Raw genomic sequence first — 27,086 nt, forward strand, 5'->3', positions numbered from 1 at the left:
TGAAAATAAATCCACTTAAAATCTTAGGCAAAATTAACATTACAAGAGAATTGTGGTGACATTCATAAGTTCATATTTGCTTTCCAAAAATATTCATCCTGTAAATTGTAAAAAGCACTGGTCCAACCAAAAGATTATGTACCAGGTAGGGATGCCAAATGCAGTTCACTCAAAGCAATTACAGTAAAAGTTGTGAGTTTTACTACTGCTTGGGGAATACTTTACACATTTACTCTTCCTCTATGAAAGAAACTTGTGCTATGAAACCACTGGCTTCTCTATGCAAATGGAAAATGTAGGATACCTGAGGAAAGGGTAAAAATTCAGTTTAATTTCTATGTGAGCCTGGTCAAGTAATTTTAAAAGTCAAGCAGATGTGGGATAAAAGTAAAATAAAAGGCTTCTCATTTCTGAACAGGCTTTCCTTAGCATTTTCTTCTTAGGGTATAATCTGATTCATAGCGGGAACATACAGTACAGTTAACATTCAACTTTAATTGCAATGAGGTGACAACAGACTGGGTAATGAGTTGTTTATGAGTTGTAGATGTGTTTACAATGAGTTGACAATGTGTTGGATAAAGTGTTCTTCTAAAGTTGTAGATCTATTTACAGTGAGCGGTGGGGGATGTTCATTAGTTGTCGATTTGTTTGTTTACATTGTTTTCGATTTGCAATTGCTATGAAACAAATTGCACACTGATGAAGGATGATTGTTTGTGCGCCTTAATGATTTACTGGAGTAGCTTGTCTGAAAAAGTACTTAACTCGGCCTCATCTGTCAGTTTCTACTGCAAAAGCTCCGAGTCACAATAGTTTTATTAGCATAGCATGGGCCATTTGTAAGAACATTATGCATCTGAGAGATCTCAGGACTTTGCTATTCAGCCCATTGTATTTGGGCCAGCAGACCTGAACTGAATTCTTTATGCTCAGCAAACATTTATATCTTTCGTAGTTATAACATGATTAATAGTTGGTTCTCAAACTCCCAGCTACAGAAAGAGTTTTACAAATTTTTTGTAACTTAAGGTACTGCTAATTTTTAATCTTATCTTTGATTCCACTAACTTCTGTAAAAAACCTGTTTTAAAAAGACCAGATTGATTCGAGGGTTGCAATACAATTTAATAAAATGTATTTTAACATATTGAGGGACAAAAGAGTAATTATGGCCCCTATATTTAAAAATTCACAAGTTTCCAGTTCAATCTGCATCAATATGTATTATTTTTACATTTTATGTGTTTAATAGCTTTTATTGATAGAAGGGAAGAAAAAAGAAAGTGAACTTTATCCATGTCTTTATCATCTCAAAATTCACTCCATGTCCCCTTATACATGAGTAGACCTATGTGTATTCATATATGGGAGCTGATGTACCCTGAGCCTCATTTATATTCCTTTCATACATTACAATAAATAAAGTCATCTTTTAATAATTTGAGTGGAAGAAGTTATGAGTCAGATTTCATGGGTCAAGCCCAACTAAACTGTAGTCTTCAAAGCATCAAGAATAAAATATTATGGTTAAATCCTGGAATTATAAGAAGAAAAATAGAGCTAAAATAGAGACAAAAGAAGCTACTAAAATCAAGAATAATATGAATTTAATAAATGGTAAATAATATTAATTTCAAATTTTCAAAATATATATACCTTATTCACTCTATATAAAGGACACAAAAGTAGATTATTTTTATCCCCATTTTACATATAAAGCAACTGAGACCATAAATCTATGTTTTTATGCAGAAATTGATTTTTAAATGCTGGCTTTAATTTTTTTAAATATATGGAGCAACTTCTTATGGAATATCTTCATTTTATATGTAAAGTATGTCATATTATAGAAGCCCAGTGCCTTTTTGAAACTGTAGATAGTACAGGACTGGATTGTAAACCCAAATATTTTGATTCCAATCTGATGTGTTTTTGTCACCCCCTGTTCTATTTTGTTTTTATTATTCAAGAAGTAAAATCTCAAAACATGAGCCAACACTTTTTCTTGTTTAAGTCATAGATAGGGATCTAGTGTTTTCTTTCTCCTCCTGCTGCTGCTGCTGCTGCGTCGCTTCGGTCGTGTCCGACTCTGTGCGACCCCATAGACGGCAGCCCACCAGGCTCCCCCGTCCCTGGGATTCTCCAGGCAAGAACACTGGAGTGGGTTGCCATTCCCTTCTCCAACTAGTATGTTATTTTGTTATATTTCATTGGCCTCTATTTGAGAGTATTTACTTAAAGAAAAATTAGGAAACTTGATGAAATTCCACAAAATTGATGTTCTTCCAAACTCTGGACCCTCACTTTTAAGGTACCCCAAACAGAAGGACATATTAAGTCTAGTTTTTATGTTTCATATGAGGGTCATGTTTTGCTTCCATACCTGAAGTCAGGTTCATCGACATCGTTTTCCATGTTTAATAAGGAAAATGAAGACATTTTAATTGCCTAAAAACTTTAGTAGGTATACCAATCAATTATTTCAAAAGATAAAATCCAAAAGGTCCTACATGCTAAATTGGACTTTTGATTTCCATATTGGGGTCCTCATTTACTAGCATCAGTGGTGCCAAAGAAAACAGAGGAGACGACATTTTCCTCTCTCAATGTGCCATTTACCACTGTGAGCCTGAAGAAATAAATTCTTACTGCTTTGCAACATGCTGACCCTAAAACAAATCTGTCATTGGAAACTAAAGAAAAGGCACTGGACGAAGTGCTGAGGTGTTGCTTCCAGGGACTCATGTTAGCATATTCATGTAGGAAAAGATTTCATCTTGGAGGCTTCTGTTCATCTATCCAGATACTTTGCAAGTAAAAATGCATGAAATTTAAACCAGCTTTTCACATGGCCATTTTTTATGGCAGGCCATTTCAGCAGTGTAACAGGGGTAGACACCTATAAATGTATAATGTGATGGATTCAATTGTAATGCAGCCTGGATACATATGGAGGTAGTGTTCGCCCTTCAGTGCAAATCCATTTTTATGTCAAAAGGAATCCATTGAAATTAATAGGGCATTATCCAAGCAATAAGTAACACTGTATATACAATGCAAAAATTTTTAGCAGAAAGACAAGTTTTCTCTAAATAATGTGAAAAATTTACTGTGCAAAGAAATAGTAAGTTCATGCATAAAGAATAATGCATTAAGAAACAGTAAAGCTTTTAATATACTTAGAAAAAAACAGGCAGATAGATGACCAATATCTTTAACCTTTATTGGAAAAATATCAACTAGCAAAATGTATTTCCTAAACCCACATTTATTTTGGATACAACGTTCAGGTTATTTTTTAAAATATTAGCGAATGCACCAATGTCACTGTGTATACTTTCACTGCATAATGCAGTTTACTTTGCTGACTGAGAAATTATTTCATTCATTCATTAAAGAAATATTTTGGTGTTCCTATCATGTGTCAAAAAATATGTTAAGAGAATAGACTAATAAACAAGAGAGACATGAGTATTACATTCATTGTTTAAAGGGTGAACATTTCAATTTCTGAATATGATTTCTGAACTTTCCTCTGAAGCATTATTTTTTAATGTTGAATTATTCCTGTGTGTCTCTTGACTATTTTCATATTTCACCTTCTTATACACAGTTTTTCTTTAAAATGATATGCTCTCATACTTTGTTCTTAAAGTAATTTTTATCACTTTATCTACTGTTCAATGTGCTCTATTTTCCTTTTCCCATTACCAAGAAGTGTTTTCTTACCATAAGGAAGATAACATGTCCAATCCTCAGCAAGCATTCCATACATATTAATTTCTCCACCCCACCCCCAATATGAACTACTTGTTCCTTAATTCCTCTTGTGCTTTATGTAATTCAGTGAAAAATCATTAAAGGGATTTGAGAACTGGGTTATATTCACATACAATCAGTAATTTTTACTTTTGCTGTCAGTATAAAGTCATGACAGCCAGTGGCCACGTACCAGATCCAGGAGTCACTTGGTTAGGAAAACTTGGCAAATATTATCTATAGCAAGCAAGTGCTCAGGAAAAGGAAGGCTACAGACACTCAAGAATGGGAAAGGCCAGTGGCTTTGGCTAAGTACTGAATCTAGCTCTTAGATAGGGTCAAGTAGGAAGCCCAGTCTTTATCAGGCGATCCAAACCATATGAGGAAAAACACAAAATATTAATTGTCACAAATAAGCCAGTTTGGCACAGGATCCTGAACCTGAAGAACCAAAGAAATGATAAATTCTCCCAATGTAGATTGATTAAATATCCAGTATCTCAGAGCTAATGGTGCATAGGAAGGAGGGACCCTAGGAGGAAGGAATATGTTCTAGGCAGCAGGACAATAGATTATAGCTGAAGCTCGCTAAACATTCCTTTTAAACAAACTATACAGATTGATGGGTGTGATCTGAGTGAGGATAGACATATATGCCTCACTTTCCTTCTCAAAGCTAAATAAAGACTCATAAGATGTGTGAAGTGTCCATCACCTGGGCCTCGCATGTATTAGGATCTTACCAGCTATTTAACCATTGAGCTCCAGGGCAGGTGCTTTTAGGAATAAGGAGACTGGGCATGAACACGTTCCAGCCTTGTTAACCTCTTGCAATTTGTTGGTGTTGTTTGGTTGCTAAGTCATGTCCAACTCTTTGTGACCCCCTGGACTATAGCCTATCAGGCTCCTCTAGCCTTGAGATTTCCCAGGCAAGAATACTGGAGTGGGTTGCCATTTTCTCCTCCAGGGGATTTTCCTGACCCAGGGATCGAACCTGCATCTCCTGAATTGACAGGCAGATTCTTTACCACTGAGCCACCAGGGAAGCCCTTGATTTGACTAACATGCAATGTATTTTCAACTATTTTGTTGTCGGGAGATTGGTTTTTGGAACCCTTTAACTACATTTGTTGACCTAAATATCAAATATTATTTAGAATGAATAAAACTTATTATGTACTGGGTAAAGGATAAAATGGATACAGCCTTACTTCTTTGAAAGAGCAGTTATGCCACCTGCACTCCTGTGGGCCACGGGCTGAACAATGGGACCACTGGCTGATTCAACCAATTCATGCTCAGCAAAGCCCTGATAGGGCTCTGCTCATGAACAGACATGTATTTGCTCTAGCTCTCAGACCTTTCTAGCAAAGCTATAAAAGAAGTTTATGTGACATTTCCTACACTACATAGGACAATTGAAAAGAAAAATTATCCACTCCTAATAAAATGATATTATACACAGCCCCAAAATGTCCATGAGGGATACACAATGTGCAAGACAGATCCTTTGCAACAGTCTGGATAAAAAGTCAAAGATGCATCATTTTAGAAAAAGGCAACTTGTTTTTTCATTTTAAAGCTGTGTTAGATAGAAGTGGTTTCCCTGCTGGATGAGATGTGAGAAGTTTAATACGTATGAAGGAAGAGAGACAGAATTTAGTTCTAAGTCCCCCATTTGCACAGAGCTGTGTTGTTCAAAGTAAGTTTAAGAATTACCTGGATATCTTATTTAAAGAAAAAAAAAAATAGGCATTTTCAGCTCCACCTTCAGTGATTCTGATTCAGTTGTTCTGGACTTTAACTCAAGTATCTGCATTTTTGATAAAGCACTTTTCAGATGCTATTTTAAGGTAGATGGTTTGTGGGGTCATATTGTAAGAAATTTCCCTGGTGGCTCAGATGGTAAAGTGTCTGCCTAAATGCGGAGGACCCGGGTTCAGTCCCTAGGTTGGGAAGATCTCCTAGAGAAGGAAATGGCAACCCACTCCAGTATTCTTGCTTGGAAAATCCCATGGACGGAGGAGCCTGTGGGCTACAGTGCATGGGGTCGCAAAGAGTCAGACACTACTGAGCAACTTCACTTTCTTTCTTTTTATTGTGAGAAACACCAGCCTAGAGTCTTGGTGGGGTTGATTCCCATCTGTGAACAGTGCAGGGCACACTCCTCACAGTGGTTTGAAGAGGCTTCCTAAAAGTCTCACTAATGGGTATTGTTCTAGAAATATTTTTAGTTCTATCTTAGGAAGGGAAGCACTTGTAACCACACAAATTTTCCCAAATGAGTCAACGTTAAATTCTTTATTGAAAATATAGAGTGAGGTTTCAAGTGACAGCAAATCGGAATTAGAGAAAAAAAAGATATATCATCATCCCATTCTAATAATGGAGACCTCAATAAGTACAATATTAATAATAAAAAAGGAAGTAGATTTTCAGGGATTTTACTGCAAGAAGAAAGATCTAGAAGTAGAACAGACTATTTATTTGAATTTTCCTATACCCTTTAAATATCAGCTATCTTGATGTTACAGAGACTGACCTTTTAAGAAGTGAAAAGGCACCAAAATGCTATACACTATATTGAAGCAGTTTATCAAAATGTCACCCAACAGTTGATGCCAATTGCTAACAAGATATTGTGTTTCCTTATTTAATTGGCCAGCTTACCTAATTATGGCTGTCTTTGGATATCTATTGATGGGCTCTTTAAGAGAAAAGAGAAAGCATCATTTGAGGCAATTTCATGTAAATACATGAAAAAGGGAGGTAAAGTAAAAGAATACTTCCAATGAGAATTATTATTAGATAATAAAATTTACCTGTTTGCATGGATTCCTAATTTACAGAAACACTTCCATAACATATCTAACACAAAACTGGATAGCTGCCAATTACCCATGTGGCTATACCTTCCAAAAGTTATCTTGGCATATAACTCAGCAGAAAAATAGGAAGTACCCTGGAAATTACTCACAAAATGTGAATTCCACATGTCAGAGTCAGTGAGCTTTGGATGAACTATAAAGAGTTTTCATTATTTAGGTCTATGAAAGCAAAGGAAACAGAAATATATCCAATAATGTAATGCAACGGAACCAGGAAATTTATAAGAAGGTTTAATCTGTGGATTTAATTTAAAATATTGGGCCATGTTCAAACTGCAATGTTAAAAACATTATTCCTAGCTATAGTGGTGATCATTTAGAGGTCAGGAAGAGTAAGATGTCAAACTTCCCGAGTTTTTTAGACAAAGGACTTTTAATGAGTCCTTTCCCTTAAGCTTTCCTTGTTCTTCTCTTATGTGGACATGAAAGTCAAAACCTTAACACATTCCACAATCCACGGAGAGACTGCCCCATGCCACTTATCTTAAATACTGTATTAATTTTATTTATTACCCCTATGCTGAAGCTTTAGTTAATTAATTGGGATTAGGTCAACACATGCTCTGTAAAAATGCTAATAAAATATTTCAAATCACAGAGAATTAGACATAATTATATCAAAACTCTGCCCTGGATGCTATCACCATCACAGTATTCAGCTTTGGGAGATAACAGAAAACATCTTAGAACATTTCTTAGAAGCCTCATATTTCAAATACTCTTTGGATCACAAATTACTTGAGCTTTTGTGGAGAAAATACTGAGTGAATACACTGTGTTCTTCTAGCTTGCTGACATGCAGACTGTACCACTGATTGGTTCTTTGATTTGTCTGACTGTTTTAGAGCAGTCAGAAGCTCAGGTGGGATAATGGAATTTCATGTTGGGTTTGTAAACACATGACCAAAAGTCAGAAGATAAACACGCCAAAGCTACTTGAAAATACTGTAAAACTGACAAAGAAGGTATCCATGGGTTGATATCTCAGATTATTAAGGATAAAGAATTTAATCAAAGTAGCATTTCTTAATCACTGTAAAGCATCTGCCTACAATGCGGGAGATCTGGGTTCAATCCCTGGGTTGGGAAGATCCCCTGGAGAAGGAAATGGCAACCCACTCCAGTACTCCTGCCTGGAAAATCCCATGGACTGAGGAGCCTGGTAGGCTACAGTCTACGGGGTCGCAAAGAGTCAGACATGACTGAGCGACTTCACTTCACTTCATTTCAGTACTTTTTCTTGAAAAGTCACAATGAGAAAAAACACTCAAGTAACACTTTAAAACCAGTTACCAAAATTCTGATTAGAAGGATACATTTGCTCTAGTGTTCCCTGAATATTAACATCTTAAGATAAAATTATTTAAAATGAAAACACAAAACAAAATACAAAACCCATGACGTGCTGTGGTCAACTCCAGCAGCCAAGATGCATTTGGGCCATGACCTGAATGAGCTGAGCAGCTGCAGTGATCCAGTTTATTTCATTTCTGAAAAATGTGTAGTACTAAACCTCAAGAGGAAATTAATGACATAAACAAAACCAGTTAAAATTGTGTAGGCTGCTAAATTAGCAATGTAACAAAAACAGCAACTGCCTGAGGACATCCTTAGAGAGTATGGAGGCTTAAAGCTTGGACCCAACACCATCGTCTGGAAGGCATGATAGACTAAGAATTTACACTGAGACTTTTCTCTAAAACTACCTAAGAATGCCAACTGCTACTGGAAAAGGTCAGTTTTCATTCCAATCCCAAAGAAAGGCAATGCCAAAGAATGCTCAAAACTACCGCACAATTGCACTCATCTCACATGCTAGCAAAGTAATGTTTAAAATTCTCCAAGCCAGGCTTCAGCAATATGTGTACAGTGAACTTCCAGATGTTCAAGCTGGTTTTAGAAAAGGCAGAGGAACCAAAGATTAAATTGCCAACATCCTCTGGATCATCGAAAAAGCAAGAGAGTTCCAGAAAAACATCTATTTCTGCTTTATTGACTATGCCAAAGCCTTTGACTGTGTGGATCACAATAAATTATGGATAATTCTTCAAGAGATGGGAATACCAGACCATCTGACCTGCCTCTTGAGAAACCTGTATGCAGGTCAGAAAGCAACAGTTAGAACTGGACATGGAACAACAGACTGGTTCCAAATAGGAAAAGGAGTACGTCAAGGCTTTATATTGTCACCCTGCTTATTTAACATGAGTATATCATGAGAAATGCTGGGCTGGAGGAAGCACAAGCTGGAATCAAGATTGCTGGGAGAAATATCAATAACCTCTGATACGTAGATGACACCACCCTTATGGCAGAAAGTGAAGAAGAACTAAAGAGCCTCTTGATGAAAGTGAAAGAGGAGAGTGAAAAAGTTGGCTTAAAGCTCAACATTCAGAAAACAAAGATCATGGCATCCGGTCCCATCACTTCATGGCAAATAGATGGGGAAACAGTGGAAACAATGGCTGACTTTATTTTTCTGGGCTCCAAAATCACTGCAGATGGTGACTGCAGCCGTGAAATTAAAAGATGCTTACTCCTTGGAAGGAAAGTTATGACCAACCTAGACAACATATTAAAAAGCAGAGACATTACTTTGCCAACAAAGTTTCGTCTAGTCAAGGCTATGGTTTTTCCAGTGGTCATGTATGGATGTGAGAGTTGGACTATAAAGAAAACTGAGAGCCAAAAAATTGATTCTTTTGAACTGTGGTGTTGGAGAAGACTCTTGAGAGTCCCTTGGACTGCAGGGAGATCCAACCAATCCATCCTAAAGGAGATCAGTCCTGGGTGTTCATTGGAAGGACTGATGCTAAAATTGAAACTCCAATACTTTGGCTGCCTGATGCGAAGAACTGACTCATTTGAAAGACCCTGATGCTAGGAAAGATTGAGGGCAGGAGGAGAAGGGGACGACAGAGGATGAGATGGTTGGATGGCATCACCGACTCGATGGACATGGGTTTGTGTGAACTCCAGGAGTTTTGATGGACAGGGAGGCCTGGTGTGCTGCGGTTCATGGGGTCTCAAAAAGTTGGACATGACTGAGAGACTGAACTGAGACTGAGACTTTGGAAATCAGCATTTTGCTTGAACCTAAAATTATTTTCTTTGTTTCCCCCATAAGTATAACCACATATAGGTTGCATTGTAAAAAAGAAATATTCATTCATTCATAGATAAAACTTTTCAAGTTTTATAAATTATTTTATATAGTTAAAATGAGATCATTTACACATTGTGGTTCTAAAAATGGTGAATTTATTCAAACTAGTTCTTTGAACATTGTCTGGGTGCAAAAATGATATTTCTATCTGTCTTTAGTAGTAAGATTCTGTATGTTGCTGCTACTTTTCTAAAAAATTAAAAAGAGCTAGTAGCTTACTTAATAGTTTTCAAATATTCAAATTAACCATGAAAGCAGCTTCAAGATGAGCTAGCAAAATATAATATGATTTAAAAAGAGTTAACCCAGTTTACGCAGTAGAATTCCAACCTCCTGAAGACCCTGGGTGTGGCTGGGGGGGCATATAAATAATACAGTTTTTTATAGAATAGGTGTGGAATGGTGTTATGGACTAAACTGTGATGCCTCAAAATTCTTATGTTGATACCATAACCCCCAGTGTGACTATTTGGAGATAAGATCTTTGAAGGAAGCAATTGAGGTTCAAAAGATGTCATAAGAGTGGACCCTAATCTGATATGACTGGTATCCTTATAAAAAGAAAGACATCAAGGATGCGCAGGACATGTGAGGACACAGATAAGTTGGCTATCTATAAGCTAAGGAGAGAGGTGTCAGGAGAAATAAAAACTGACTTAGCTTGATCTTGGACTTCCAATCTCCAGAACTGTGAGAAGAACAGTTACATTTAAGCCACCCACTTTGTGGCAGCTAAAGCCCACTAGGATGGATTTCATGGGTGATTCCCATGTAGTCACAAATGGCCATTTTCCCCCCTTTTATCCAGTATGCGGTGCCTCTTGTCATGCCTTCCATGCCGTGTCTTTCACAATGTGGTTGGTTGCATTTTTATGGCCATGTGATAGCAGCTGGTGCTTTTGTCTTGTCGCCTGTTGTCTCCACATTGACGATTTGAGTACCAAACTCCTAAGCAGCTACAGTGATGGCCTGGGCTGCTTCCGCAGCCGTGACCCTGAGGAGATGGAAAATGTCTTCTATTTTATGGAATGCAATTTGACACCAAGTCCATAGTGGGGCTTCCTGGTGCTCTGTTTGTTTGTTTTGAGACACTGAAGTGAGACATGATTTTTTATTTGCCTTATTCTAGCTGAACTCTCCCTAGAACTCTGCCCCCAAAATCTGAGTAAAACCGGAATTTTATGTTTCCAACTTAAGATCCATCTCAGCACTGTGTTATAACCAAACCAAATGCTACTCCAAAGCATTAAAAATATTTCAGATCTTTAAAAAAAAATCAAGATTGAAATATAACATAGGTACAATATAATTCGATATTTTTATGTATTGCAAAATGATCACCACAATAAGTCTAGTTAATATGTCACCAGAGAGTTACAAAATCTATTTTTCTTGTGATAAGTATTTTTAAAGTCTGCTCTTGTAACAAATTTCACACATGCAATAGAGCCTTATTAACTATATTCACCATGCTGTGCATTATAATCCCAAGTCATTTATTTTTTATCTGGAAATTTGTACCTTTTTACCCATTTGCTCAAGCCCCCTTTTTTTAGATTCCCCAGGTAAGTGAAATTATGCAGTACTTGTCTTTATCTGACTTACTTCACGTGGCATAATGTCCTTAAGGTCCATCTGTGTTGTCCAAATGGGCAGATTTCATTTTTTATTGCTGAGTAATGTTTCTTTGTGTGTATGCATGCCTCATTTTCGGTATGCATTTATCCACTGATGGACACTTAGGTTGTTTTCACATCTTGGCTATGGTAAGAAATGCTGCAGTAAACATGGGGGCTGCATTTTTTTTTTCAAATTAGTGTTTTTTGTTTTCTTTGGATTAAATATCCAGAAGAATTGCTGGATCATATAGTACTTTAATTTCTGAGGCACTTCTGTGCTGTTTTCCATGGAGGCTGCAGCAATTGACAGTCCCACCAACAGTGCATTGGGGTTCCTTTTTAATCTGTATCCTCTCAGTGCTTGTCATTGCTTTACTTTTTGATAATAGCCATTCTGACAGGCGTGAGGTGATATCTCACCTTGCTTTTTGATTAACATTTCCCTGATGATTAGTGATGTTGAGCATCTTTTCGTGTACCTGTTGGCCATCTGTATGGCTTCTTTGGAAAATGTCTGTTTGTATTCTCTGTCCTATTTTTCAGTTGGGTAGTTTGGATTTTGTCTGTTGAGCTGTATGAGTTCTCTATATTTTGGATATATACCTCCTAGCAGATACAATTTTCTAATAATTTTTCCTATCTGGTAAATTGCCTTTTCATTTTGTTGATGGTTTTCTTTGTTGTGCAGAAGTCTTCTAGTTTGATATAGTCCCACATGCTTATTTTTGCTTTTGTGGCCTTTGCTTTGGTGTCAAATCCCAAAAAATTCATTTCCATAGACCAATATGGTTTCAGGTCTTACCTTCTAATTAATATTTAATTCATTTGAATTAATTTCATGTGTAGTGTGAGAGATTGGTTCAGTTTTATTCTTTTGTATGTGGCTGTTCAATTTTCCCAGTGCCATTTATTGAAAAGACTGTCCTTCCCCTATTGTAAATTCTTGGATCACTTGTCATAAAGTAACTAACTGTGTATGTGTAAGTTTATTTCTTCTGGGCTCTCTGTTTCACTGCTCTGTGTGTTTGTTTTTATGCTAACACCATACTGTTTTGATGATCATAGCTTGCAATATAGTTTGAAATATGAGCCTATAAAGACTCTAACTTTATTTGCTTTGGCTATGTGGAGTCTTTTGTGAATTCTAACAAACTTTTGAATTGTTCATTCGATTTCTGTGAAAGACGACAATGGAATTTTGATAAGGGTTGGTTAAAACTGTAGATTGCTTTGGGTAGTTTAGACATTTTAACAATATTATTACAAGCCATGAACACATAATATCTTTTAATTTATTTGTGACTTCACTATTTTTTTAAATACATATTTTATAGTTTTCAGAGTACAGGTGTTTCACCTTCTTAATTAAATTTATTCCTAGGTTTTTATTCTTTTTGATGCAATTGTCAATTGGATAATATTTTGAATTTTTATTCTGAGAGTTTATTAGCATATAGAAATGCAATAGAGTTTATATATTGGTTTTGTATTTTACAATTTCACTGAACTTGTTGATTTGTTCTAACCGTTTTTGGTAGGATCTTTCTGTGTTAGTTGCTCAATCCTGTTTGACTCTTTGCAACCCCATGGACTATCACCAGGCTCCTCTGTGGATGGAGTTCTCCAGGCAAGAATACTGCAGTGGGTTGCCATTTCCTTCTTCAGGGTTTTTAATATTTAATATGAAATCATTTGCAAATAGTAGCAGTTTCACTTCTTCCTTTCCAATTTGGATGCCTTTTATTTATTTTAATTTTTTGTCTAATTGTTCTGGGTAGGACTTCCAATATTATGTTGAATAAAAATTTCAAGACTGAGCATCCTTCTTTGTTCCTGATCTTAAATGAAAAGCTTTTAACTTTTCACTTTGGAGTATGATATTAGCTGTATGATTGTCATGTGCAATCTTTATGCTGAGGTACGTTCTCTCTATACCAACTTTGGTGAGAGTTTTTAATACATGGTTTTGAATATTTTCAAATGCTTTTCTGCATCCACTGAGATGATCATATTACTTTTATCCTCTGTTTTGTTAATGTGGTGCACCACACTGTTTTTGCAGATGTTAAACCATTCTTGCATCCCAGGAATAAATCCCACTTGATCATGGCATGTGATTCTTTTAATGTATTGTTGAATTTTGTTTGCTAATCTTTTGTTGAGGGTTTTTGCATCTATGTTTTCTATGTTGATAAGGGATATTGGCTTGTAATTTTGTTTTCCTGTCTAGTTTCGATCACAAGGTAATGCTGGCCTCATAAAAAGAGCTTGAAAGTGTTCTTTCCTTTTCTATATTTGGGAAGATTTTGAGAAGGATTGGATTAATCTTCCTTTAAATGTGTGGTAGAATTCACCAGTGAAGTTGGTTCTGGACTTTTGTTATGGTTTGTTTTTGATTAATAATTCAGTTTCCTTACTAATAGTATGTCCATATTTTCTATTCATGATTTAGTCATGGTAGGTTGTGTGATTCTGGGAATGCATCCATATCTTACAGGGTGTGTAGTCCCTCAGTATCAGTGATAAATCTCTTAATTGATTTCTGATTTTACTTGTCTTCTCTCTCTCTCTCTTATTGAGTCTTGCTTGTCAATTTTATCTTTTCAAAAACCCAACCCTTAGTTTATCTTACGTATTTCTACTCTTATCTCTGTTTCCTTCCTTTTACTCACTTTCTCACTTTGAGCTTAATTTATTCTTCTTTTTCTAGTTCTTTACGATGTTAAGTTAGGTTGTTTACTTGAGATTTTTCTTGTGTCTTTGAGGTTACCATTTATTGCTATGAACTTCCCTTTTGGAACTATTTTTTACTACATCCCATAAGATTTTGCATGTGTATTTCCATTTTAATTGTTTTAAGATTTTTTAATTCTTTTGAATTATTTGACCCATTGATCAGAAACATGATTAATTTCCACATATTTGTGAAATTTCCAAATTTTCTCTTATAACTCATTTCTAATTTCATGCCATTGTGGTTGAAAAAGATACTTGATATGATTTCAATCTTAAATATATTAAGACTTGTTTGTGGCCTAACTTAAGATCTATGCTGAAGAATGTTATGTGCATTTGAGAAGAATGTATATTTTGTTACTTTTGGATGGAATGTTCTATATTCATCTGTTAAAAACAATCTGGCCTAATGTGTTGTGTAAGGCTGATGTTGTTTTGTTGATTTTCTATCCAGATGATATATCCACTGATGAAAATAGGGTATTAAAATTTCCTGCTATTATTGTATTGTAGTTTATTTCTCTCCCTATTTAGGCCTATTGATTTGCTTTACATATTAGGAGCTCCTGTGTTGCACATCCTCATATCAAATTGACCCCTTTATCAGTATGTATGTCCTTCATTGTCTCTTATATAAGTATTTATTTGAAAGTCCATTTGATCTGATATAAGTATAGCTACCTCAACTTTCTTTTTGTTTTCATTTTCATGAAATAATTTTTTCTTCCCTTCACTTTGTGTGTGTCCTTACATTTGAATTAAATCTCTTGTAGGCAACATATAGTTCTTTTCCTTTTTTAACCATTCAGCCACACTGTCTTTTGGTTAGAAAACTTAGTTCATTTACATTTAAAATAATTATTGATAGATATTTACTTATTACCCTTTTGTTAACTGTCTTCTGTTTTGTAGTTCCTTTGTTCCATTCCTCATTTGCTCTCTTCCTTTGTGATTTGATGATTTTCTGAGGTGGTATGCTTAGAATTCTTCCCCTTTTCATGTATCTACTACAGGTTTTTGCTTGTGGTTACTATGAGATTGAAAGTCTTTCTTGGCATCTGCTAAAAAAAAAAAAAAAAAGATTAAAGGGGAAAAGTATATCACAAAGTACACTATAAACCTTCCTAAAAATCTTTTCCACTCACTTATGTACCAGAGTTTAATACCATGTGGTAAGTGCCCTGTTTAATAAAGAGTTTACATAGTATCCTGAGACTACTGTCTTAGAAAGAGCAGCTTCGAGGTTGGCTGATATCTATGACCTTGGATTTCAGAAAAGTTCCCATTACTCTTACTGATAAGAGTGATGGCTCACTACATTTAAACTGTTTCTATAAACAATGTTGTTTGTGCCAAACACCTGGGTTCTTTTGGGGAGTCTGTAATTTTTTTGTTTTACAAGTTAGGCAGAGAGTACCTACATGACTCAGTTCAGTTCAGTCACTCAGTCATGTCTGACTCTTTGTGACCCCATGAATCACAGCACGCCAGGCCTCCCCATCCATCACCAACTCCTGGAGTTCACTCAAACTCATGTCCATCGAGTCAGTGATGCCATCCAGCCATCTCGTCCTCTGTCGTCCCCTTCTCCTCCTGCCCCCAATCCCTCCCAGCATCAGAGTCTTTCCCAATGAGTCAACTCTTCACATGAGGTGGCCAAAGTATTGGAGTTTGAGCTTTAACATCAGTCCTTCCAATGAACATCAAGGACTGATTTCCTTTAGAATGGACTGGTTGGATCTTCTTGCAGTCCAAGGGACTCTCAAGAGTCTTCTCCAACACCACAGTTCAAAAGCATCAATTCTTCAGCACTCAGCTTTCTTCACAGTCCAATTCTCGCATCCATACGTGACCACTGGAAAAACCATAGCCTTGACTAGACGGACCTTTGTTGGCAAAGTAATGTCTCTGCTGTTGAATATGCCATCTAGGTTAGTCATAACTTGCCTTCCAAGAAGTAAGTGTCTTTTAATTTCATGGCTGCAATCACCATCTTCAGTGATTTTGGAGCCCCCCGAAAATAAAGACTATCCCCCAGTAAAAACTCTGGGCACTGACTTTCTAATGGGTTTGTCACTATTGATGTTGCAGTTTGTTGCTGGAGGAATTAAGTGCACTCTGCTTGACTCCATTCAAAGAGGACTCATTAGAGATTGTGGATGGTTTCCTCTGGACTTTGCCTCATGTGTGTTTTCTTTTTCCTTGTTTTGCTTCGTGTATTTTCACTGTAAAAGAGCACTGTCATGAGTACAACTATATGCCTAATTCTTCTAACAATCATCAAGCCTGGGAGTAGCCTTGGGGACACCAAACACATGTTCTAGTCTCTCTTCTTCTATACCTGTTGAAACTTGAGCTGTGTTCTTCCAATTCTACAGTCCTTTTAAAACAAATCAACTGATTAAATGACATCAGCAAAAATGGAGTAGAAAACTCAAAACTCTTCTTCTACAAAAGCAATGATTGGGTTTATGGAATCTAATCAAAATATAACTCAATGAGGAGAATGCCCAGTGAACAAAGAATAGCTATGTTTCAGTAAGACAGTTTTGCAGTCTTTAACTTAGTTGTTCCCATCATCTATTCTCCTTCAGAATGGATTAAAAAAAATGATCCAACTACATGTGTGTTAGTCACTCAGTCATGTCTGACTCTTTGTGACCTCATGAACTTTAGCCCAGCAGGCTCCTCTGACCATGGAATTCTCCAGGCAAGAATACTGGACTGGGTTGCCATTTTCTTCTCCAAGGAATCTTCCCGACCCAAGGATGAAACCCAGTCTCCCATGTTGCAGGCAGATTCTTTACCATGTAAGCCACCAGGAAAGCCCACCAGGGAAGTGAAAGAAATATGTGATTCCATTGTGTATCTGTGCATGCACATGTGCATAAAGCCATTACAATTACATAGCTCCAGAACATTTTAATTACCCTAAATGAAAGTCATACCTATTAAGCAGTCAGTTCCCGTTCTTCTCCTAACCCTAATCTCATAGAAACCACTGATTTTCATTTTTTCTCTACAGATATATCTAATTCTGTACATTTCATTTAGATGGAACCATATAATATATAGCCTTTTTGTTCTGGCTTCTTAGCATAATGTTTTTAAGGTTTGTTTCTGTTGTATGTATTCTTTTTCAATGGCTTCATTCCCTTTTATGGCCAAATAATATTCCATTGTATAGACACATGATATTTTGTTTACCCATTAATCAGTTGATGGACATTGGGTTGTTTCATAGATATACTAAAAGTCATCAAATTGAACATTTAAAGCTGGTTAAAATAATAAAATTTATTTTTTATGTATTTTATCCCTACATAAATAAGTCAATTTAGTTTCTCTTAGCTTCTTTCAGTTATTTTCTTCTTCTAATCAGGATTCAATAATCACCATAGATTTTTAGAAATCTAATAATAATAGTAATATTACTGCTAACATTTTGGATACAAATTCTGAGATATGCATTCTTTTTATTTTAATCCAATCAAAATAAACCTCAATAAAGTAGTAATGTCATCCACACTGAGGCAAGACCACATGCCAAGTAAGCAGCAGAACTGGGATGCAAACTAAGGAAAACCTGCATTCTGAATCGTTTTGTTTATAGTTCTCTCTTCCTGGGCAAGGGAATAGTGGTGAAACTTTGTGTATGTTTAATACTTCTTCACACTGTCATGCTACAAAGGCCTAAGATTTGGGTCAGAGAATAATCTGAAGGATCACCTCAGAGATTTGGTAAAATTGATCATTCCTTTTTGATACCAAACGTCTCTGGAGCAAGTTTGTGTACAAAATGTCTATCATCCCTTAGAGCGAACTCCTTCACTTGGTATAAACCTTGGAGGTGAGAGTCATTTGACCAATGGATTTAGGTTCTAAATTGTCTTAATTTAGGAGGCTATGGTCAGAAATATTACACCGAACTGCTGTCAGGGATCCTATTGTTTTACCTTTGAAGTTCCCAGAATCACTAGGCAGGAATTTCAGAATTTTTTTTAAGTATAAAAATGCCCAACCACATGTATATCAGAGAGAGAGAGATTGTGTGGTGGGGGTAGGGATTTAGGGAAAACGTTGAGACATGGGCTAAGCAGAGGGAGAATTTAGCCTACTGTACTTAAAAGGTATACTTAGACATGCATTCTATATGAAGAAATTATTCTGTTTTTTTAAGATAAATGGTCAAATAAGAAAAATGTAGGGAAAATATCAGGGCACAGTAAAAGCAAGTAAGATATAAACGCTGGTGTGACTGGGATGCTTCCCTGGTGGCTCAGGTAGGGACTGGGATAGAGGGCAGGCACAGACATTTCTACAATGCATGACCTTGAGTAACTTATATGAATTCTAAGTTCCCTGATTTATAAACAATGAAGATATGAGAAATATGTATGCATATGAGAAATAACAAACTTGCATTCAAACACAATGCCTGGCATAAAGAAGATACTGCCCCTCGAAATGCACAGTATAAAAATCAAACTTGAGAAGGGGAGGCATCACTAACCTACACCCAAGTTAGACACTTTCTCAGACCACGAGGGCCTAAGTATGATGCTCTTTAATGAATACTTATCATGGGAGACACAGTGATACAAAGAGTGTGAGGGACACTTAATACAAAATACACAAAAGTAACTCATGTTAAGAAAAGTGGGAGATGTATGCTACAAAACCTGCATATCCAATAAGTGCTTTAGAGGAGAAAGCTATTATGTCCAGTTGGGGAATCGGGAAAGGCTTTCTAGAAAAAGTGGAGAATATAAATAGGCCCAAAGTAGTGAGTATTGCAATTGAGGCCACTACTTGTACAAATAAATGGTGAAAAGCAAGAGTCTTGAGTAGTTGATTTTGGCCAGAGCTGGAAATTTTTAAATGGAAGATAAAGAGGCAAGGAAGAAATGCATCTCAGGGCAAAATTCTGGAGAGTCTTTCCTGCTTGGCAAGTGTTCAGGCTTTATCAAGAAAGCAGGGCTGAGAGCTTGAGCTTCAAGTATCAGCGAGTTGAGAAAAATGGTAAAATGGACAAAGACTTAGCACATGGGATACCCTTTCATAAACTCAATATTCTATACATCTGACCTTGCTCAATTAGGATCCCATGAATCGGATTTCTGCAGTCACAAGAATTATTTTTAAACCTGCAATGCTCGACTAAGAGTATACTTGGGTTACAATTGAATATATAAATTGGATGCTGAATTAGACATAATCTCTTCCATTCCTGAGATTTTTTTTCTCCTATGAAGCAAATATTTATAATTGATCTTTCCTTATTTTTATTCACGAGCTCCATTTGGCACCCGTGTGAAATTCTGGTGATGTTTCTGTCACTTTTAATGATGCAGCTGAAGTGAAACATTTACTTGGTAAAATCTGTAATTAACCTCTCCTCACTGCTCTGCCTCCTGAAAGTGTGTCCACAGGGCAAGAGTGTGGTTCTAGAAGGCTGAAGTAAACTATGTAATAAAGTTTAGAATTAAAATCTGCCTCTTAACTAATTAAAATGGTTGTGTTTTCTGTTTGTTTTCTGCCCATGCATCTCTCTTCACTTATGCTGACTGTCATTATTACTAATTTCAGTTTCTGTAATCTTTCTTCTCTCTTATACACAGTTTATAAACCAGCTCCCCTGTTTTCATGTCAATGGGAGAAAATACAAGTACAAATAATACAAAGGTCATTTGCTTTTAGTTTGGGAATATTTTGTTAAAAGAAGACTTACTGCTTAATTTTATTTTGCTTAGAAACATGTAAATATTTATTAGCATTGTCAAAAAAAATATCAGCTGAATCGTGGGACAGTGTAACAAGTACATAGATTAGGTACTCTGCTGTGAGGCAAGGTGGACTGCTGCTGCTGCTAAGTTGCTTCAATTGTGTCCAACCCTGTGTGACCCCATAGACAGCAGCCCACCAGGCTCCTCTGTTCCTGTGATTCTCCAGGCAAGAATACTAGAGTGGGTTGCTATTTCCTTCTCCAATGCATGAGAATGAAAAGTGAAAGTGAAGTCACTCAGTTGTGCCCCACTCTTCGCGACCCCATGGACTGCAGCCTACGAGGCTTCTCCGTCCATGGGATTTTCCAGGCAAGAGCACTGGAGTGGGGTGCCATTGCCTTCTCCACAAGGTGGACTAGCCATAGACTAATAACCTATAGAAAAGTCACTAAGTAGGTAGATATTTAAGAGCTAATCAGAAATTTATGTGCCAAGACATAATATTACTTTATTTGGATGACTTTTTTTAAACATGTAGTTAACATATATTTGACATTCCCCTCTCTAAATAGAATATGATAGACCTCCAGTTCTGAACCATCAGGTATGGGAAAGTACTGAGAGTAGACATCCACTTGCATCTGCCCAACTACCTAAGAGATACTGTCACATGAATATTATCTTATTATCTCTAAATCATCTTGTCTGAAACTGAGCAAAAAAGTCTTCCTAAAAGCTACTGGCAGTTTCCATCTCCTGGGTATCCAAACTTCAGATCACTTTGCATTATTTTCCCTTTTCATCAATCTGTGCTGAAGAGGCACTCCTTTTGCATCTAAACTTGAATTCAGAATCAACAAATGTTGTACTATGAAGTATAGATGAGGACAGGGTTTCCAGTTCCACATGTAGGGAGTTTAGACATTGCTACTCCACCCTAACAAGTAAAAAGCTGAACAGACTGAAAAATCAACAACTCTTCTAGCATCTGCAAAAGATGAGAACAAAGGGAAAACAGCTCCCCCCAAAATTGGAGATACCAACAGGTGAATATATAGACTACAACTTAATCAAAGCAGACACTCATAAGTAGAAACCACTGAGGTAATGAGAGCCAGGTAGGAAAAGCTGAACTGTAATTTACAAATTCTGAAAGAGATGGAAACACCAGACCACCTGACCTGCCTCTTGAGAAACCTGTATGCAGGTCAGGAAGCAACAGTTAGAACTGGACATGGAACAACAGACTGGTTCCAAATAGGAAAAGGAATATGTCAAGGCTGTATATTGTCACCCTATTTAGTTATGTGCAGAGTACGTCATGAGAAATGCTGGGCCTGGAGGAAGCACAAGCTGGAATCAAGATTGCTGGGAGAAATATCAATAACCTCAGATATGCAGATGACACCACCCTTATGGCAGAAAGTGAAGAAGAACTAAAGAGCCTCTTGATGAAAGTGAAAGAAGAGAGTGAAAAAGTTGGCTTAAAGCTCAGCATTCAGAAAATTAAGATCATGGCATCCAGTCCCAACACTTCATAGCAAAACAATGGAGAAACAGTAGAAAGAAACATTGGCAGACCTTATTTTTGGGGGCTCCAAAATCACTGCAGATGGTGATTGCAGCCATGAAATTAAAAGACGCTTACTCCTTGGAAGGAAAGTTATGACCAACCTAGACAGAATATTAAAAAGCAGAGACACTACTTTGCCAACAAAGGTCCATCTAGTCAAGGCTATGATTTTTCCAGTAGTCATGTATGTATGTGAGAGTTGGACTGTGAAGAAAGCTGAGTGCTGAAGAATTTATGCTTTTTAATTGTGGTATTAAAGAAGACTCTTGAGAGTCCCTTGGATTGAAAGGAGATTCAACCAGTCCATCCTAAAGGAAATCAGTCCTGAATATTCATTGGAAGGACTGATGTTGAAGCTGAAACTCCAATATTTTGGCCACCTGATGCAAACAGCTGAGTCATTTGAAAAAACCCTGATGCTGGGAAAGATTGAAGGCAGGACGAGAAGGGGACAACAGAGAATGAGATGGTCAGATGGTATCACCAACTCAATGGAGATGAGTTTTAGTAAACTATGGGAGTTGGTGATTGACAGAGAGGCCTGGTGTGCTGCAGTCCATGGGGTCACAAAGAGTAGAACATGACTGAGTGACTGAACTTACTGAATTTACAAATTACTAGAAGTTCAGTATAATAACTCTGAGTTAAAAACTCCATGGGAGACTCCCACAATTTTGTGAGATCTACCTCCAGGAGCTTGACCAGGTTCCCACAGTGAATACTAGAGAAAAATCCTCTCATGCTTCTGTAGAAGGGGAAAGGAAACCATTTGGAAATGTATATTATAAATATAAATATATGAGATTGTTTATCAGGGAAATACAGATGGTCAGCCAAATGAGAAAACATAAATTATATCATTTCTTATATAAGTGATACAAAGTAACCTATAATCTTGGATATGTGATGTTGTATGTATATGGAGCCTAAGAAATGAAGGTCCAAGTATAAGAACTAGATATTAATTTTCCACCACACACATATAATCTCCACAAGCATCTCTATTTTGTTGAATGCTGTATCCCCAGTCCTTGGTGCAACGTCTGATGCAGAATAAACACTCCTGAATTGTTGTCTGACTAACTTTCATGAATAAATCACTGTCTGGTAGGAGCACAGACCACTCTTCATGGTTCAGTCATTATGGTTGACAGCAAAATCCATGAAAACTGAGATGGAAAATCTAGAGACCTAGAGTAACACAGTGAGAGTGAGATTGGTGAATTCTGTAGTACACTGGAGAAAAGTCTTGAGTATATAATTTACTTGACCCAAGATAAACGTTACTTTCTATGTTATAGACACAGTGTTACCAGATATTTTGAATCTTTAGTAAAAGTTGGCCTTAAGGATTGCTGTTTAAAATATCCTAAAACCTTAAGTACTGACAACTAATTTTTAAAATATTTAAATATGCTGCAGGCCCATAGTATTTCTAACAGTATGAATTTTGTTGACTGCTTCCCATGGTGTCATTTAGTGTACTTCTCTTCTCTGTTCTCTGTATTTCCTGATTAGTGGTAGTTAGGTCTGGAGGTTTGATTGAATTCAGGTTTGACTGTTTTTCCCCCGGTAAGAATACTTTTGGTAATGTGCATTTCTGTCAGAAACCGCATCATATCTGATATATATATTTTTTAATCTGATGTTTGCATTAAGAGTTGAAAATGGTGATATTCTAAATCTATCCTTCCTTCTTCTATTGGTTGAAACATCTCTATCAGGGAAAACTTTCCTTGTCAACTCAAATAACTTTGTACCGGACATACAAGATAAATGCTTCCTTTCCATTTTTTTTTTATCAGTTTCTAAAATAAAAAGTTATTTCCCTGGAATGTTTCTAATATTAGAAAAGACAAGTTAGCTGTTTTAATATTATCATGGTCTCATGGATTTAAGTATAGATTTATGCATTAGTTGTCTTTGCATGATGCTCCTTATTGATGCTCAAAATGTTCTATGTAGGAAAATGGGAGACTTTTTCAGTTGGTTTCTGAAATTTTTGTTTTGTTTTAACATGACTCTAATAATGATGAGGAATTTTATTTTCTAGTGATGAAATATTTCACTCAGATTGTCAATTTTCTCACTTATCACTATGACCTCTTTTATGAGTAAATTTGAGCATCTTTTCATATTGTTGAACACTGTTTGCATGTCATTTATGTTTATTGTCTCTTTATATATAAAGCTTTCCTTTCTCTATGGTTGTTGATCTTTTGCTAATCTCTTTTTAGAAAATTAAAGAGTTGTTTTCATCATGTTTAGGCAGGCCATCAAAATGCAACAACATGGCCCCAAGCTGAAAGATAATATTTCCATTACATATCTTAAATGACTCAGTATTTGAAAAGTACATAGAGATCATGTAACATATTCCAGTATAAGACTGCTTCAGGAATTCTGCTCCATAGAAGAAACCAAATTTGGCCCAACTCTACCATAAAACTACTACTATATGATTAAAATCTGAACGAGCTTCTGTCTTCAATGGCTTCAACTCTGACATTTTCCTAAAAATTCTCAAAATAGGTAAGATACCTGTGCCTGTTTCTCAATCAGTCTGAAGTTCTGTAATGCCCAGTGGCCCCACATTTCAAGTTTGTCAGTGTATCCAAAGTAGCACATGTTCTCAAAGATTGATTCAGGCAAGCCAAACCCTTTAGAGGTTTTTTTGTTTGTTTGTTTTTAAATTTCCTTTCTTTCTTTCTTTTTTTTTAATTTTATTTTATTTTTATACTTTACAAAATTGTATTAGTTTTGCCAAATATCAAAATGAATCCGCCACAGGTATACATGTATCCCCCATCCTGAACCCTACTCCCTCCTCCCTCCCCATACCATCCCTCTGGGTTGTCCCAGTGCACTAGCCCCAAGCATCCAGTATCGTGCATCGAACCTGGACTGGCAACTCGTTTCATACATGATATTTTACATGTTTCAATGCCATTCTCCCAAATCTTCCCACCCTCTCCCTCTCCCACAGAGTCCATAAGACTGTTCTATACATCAGTGTCTCTTTTGCTGTCTCATACACAGGGTTATTGTTACCATCTTTCTAAATTCTATATATATGTGTTAGTATACTGTATTGGTGTTTTTCTTTCTGGCTTACTTCACTCTGTATAATAGGCTCCAGTTTCATCCACCTCATTAGAACTGATTCAAATGTATTCTTTTTAATGGCTGAGTAATACTCCATTGTGTATATGTACCATAGATTTCTTATCCATTCATCTGCCGAGGGACATCTAGGTTGCTTCCATATCCTGGCTATTATAAAGAGTGCTGCGATGAACATTGGGCTACACGTGTCTCTTTCCCTTCTGGTTTCCTCAGTGTGTATGCCCAGCAGTGGGATTGCTGGATCACTTTAGAGGTTTTTAAGCTAGAATGAAAGCTCATTCTTTTACAATGAGGGGGGCATATAAACACACATGCACACAAATTATATATACACACATACATATGTATTTAAAACCATTGACCAGAATATACTTCTTTCTATCCCCTATTTCAGTAACAGAGTTCTAAAGGGTCCCAGATCAGATCAGATGAGTCACTCAGTCATGTCCGACTCTTTGCGACCCCATGAATCGCAACACGCCAGGCCTCCCTGTCCATCACCAACTCCCAGAGTTCACTCAGTCTTATGTCCATCAAGTCAGTGATGCCATCCAGCCATCTCATCCTCTGTCATCCCCTTCTCCTCCTGCCCCCAATCCTTCCCAGCATCAGAGTCTTTTCCAATGAGGCAACTCTTCGCATGAGGTGGCCAAGGTACTGGAGTTTCAGCTTTAGTATCATTCCTTCCAAAGAAATCCCAGGGCTGATCTTCAGAATGGACTGGTTGGATCTCCTCGCAGTCCAAGGGACTCTCAAGAGTCTTATCCAACACCACAGTTCAAAAGCATCAATTCTTCGGTGCTCAGCTTTCTTCACAGTCCAACTCTCACATCCATACATGACCACAGGAAAAACCATAGCCTTGACTAGATGAACCTTTGTTGGCAAAGTAATGTCTCTGCTTTTGAATATGCTATCTAGGTTGGTCATAACTTTCCTTCCAAGGAGCAAGCGTCTTTTAATTTCATGGCTGCAGTCACCATCTGCAGTGATTTTGGAGCCCCCCAAAATAAAGTCTGACACTGTTTCCACTGTTTCCCCATCTATTTCCCATGAAGTGGTGAGACCGGATGCCATGATCTTCGTTTTCTGAATGTTGAGCTTTAAGCCAACTTTTTCACTCTCCTCTTTCACTTTCATCAAGAGGCTTTTTAGTTCCTCTTCACTTTCTGCTGTAAGGGTGGTGTCATGTGCATATCTGAGGTTATTGATATTTCTCCCAGCAATCTTGATTCCAGCTTGTGTTTCTTCCAGTCCAGTGTTTCTCATGATGTACTCTGCATATAAGTTAAATAAACAGGATGACAATATACAGCCTTGATGAACTCCTTTTCCTATTTGGAACTAAAAGGTCCCAGGAGGAAGCAAAGGACATACATAAAGTGGGTACTTGAAGAACATATAGTTGGAAGTCTCTTTAAGTAAATGTGATCAGGACTTAGGGATGATGAGCTGAAGAAGAATCCAAGAAGTATCTCAGCATAATGGTCAGTATTCCTGTATTGGCCAGGAAGGTCAAAGGGAGCTAGCTGTGACCAAAACCTGGCACGATCTGTAGCCTTTGAAGAGAGGCCACCTGACAGGAACTACAGCTTTAGGTCAAGGACTGCACCTTGACTTCTCCTCCTGACTCCCTTCACCACCTGGAACACTTCCACCTCTATCCCACTGAGACCAAGAAGAAGTTTGAATTACACAGAAGTCCTCATATACAGGCTGAGGAAGGTAGCATCCTGGGAAACAGAGCAAGGCAGAGAAGAATGGAACCTGGATCTGGAGGGGCAAATAAAGTTTGTTCAGTTCATTGAGGCTGAGCCCATGGAAATCCTAAGTGAATATTTATTGATGACATGGAAAGGCATAGAGAATGCTTCCTTTCTCAGAAGGCTCCTGTCCTTCCACATTCAATATCCCTCTCTCTGACACTGTTCTTAAATGTTTGTAGTCTCCAGCTCATCTGTTTTCCAGACTTCTTTCAGACCAACCCATCTATGCTCACACCTTTCTTTAGGTCTCAATATGACTGATTCTTTTCTGGTTTCTAAGTTCATTACATTAGAATGAACTTAGTTAAACCTCATCAGCTAAAGTTGAGGTTGCATTCTCATTACATAAATTGGGCATAGGCATTCTTGAGAATTTTTGGCCATGTATCCCAGTGTCTTGGGTGATTTTCTGCAAATAGCTATTACAAACATTTGAACATTTCTCTTAATCTTAGATTTCTATGTTCTTGTAGGGGAGAAGAGGCCCCCTTATAGATTCTAATATTCTTCTGATACTGTCAAAGACTTAAAGACCACCCTCTCCCCATTAACAATAGATGTTTATATCTGTATATTTATCCCATGGCATAGTTTAGTAAACAAAAATATTGACATAATAAAGAGTAGGTGCTGAGCCTGGCAAGCTCTGCTCTAACTTTGTATGAAAGAAACAAAAGAGTTAGTAGTCTAATTACAGTGTCAGAATGCTGAATGCACCTGAAAA

At 37.0% G+C, this 27,086-nt stretch overlaps 1 long non-coding RNA gene across 2 annotated transcripts in view; it reads right to left on the minus strand.

Annotated features, from left to right (window-relative positions):
• Positions 1-14,858: 14,858 nt before the first annotated feature.
• Positions 14,859-27,086, minus strand: part of LOC129621181 (uncharacterized) — a 160,236-nt gene continuing 148,008 nt past the window's right edge. Inside the window, exon 5 of one of the 2 annotated variants that reach the window (XR_008699060.1) lies at positions 14,859-15,229. This is a non-coding gene — a long non-coding RNA (uncharacterized LOC129621181). Of the gene's footprint in view, positions 15,233-27,086 lie in introns of both variants that reach the window. The other variant, XR_008699056.1, reaches the window with a different exon arrangement.

The sequence above is a fragment of the Bubalus kerabau genome, chromosome 10 (genome assembly GCF_029407905.1).
Source record: "Bubalus kerabau isolate K-KA32 ecotype Philippines breed swamp buffalo chromosome 10, PCC_UOA_SB_1v2, whole genome shotgun sequence".
Taxonomy (NCBI): Eukaryota; Metazoa; Chordata; class Mammalia; order Artiodactyla; family Bovidae; genus Bubalus; species Bubalus kerabau.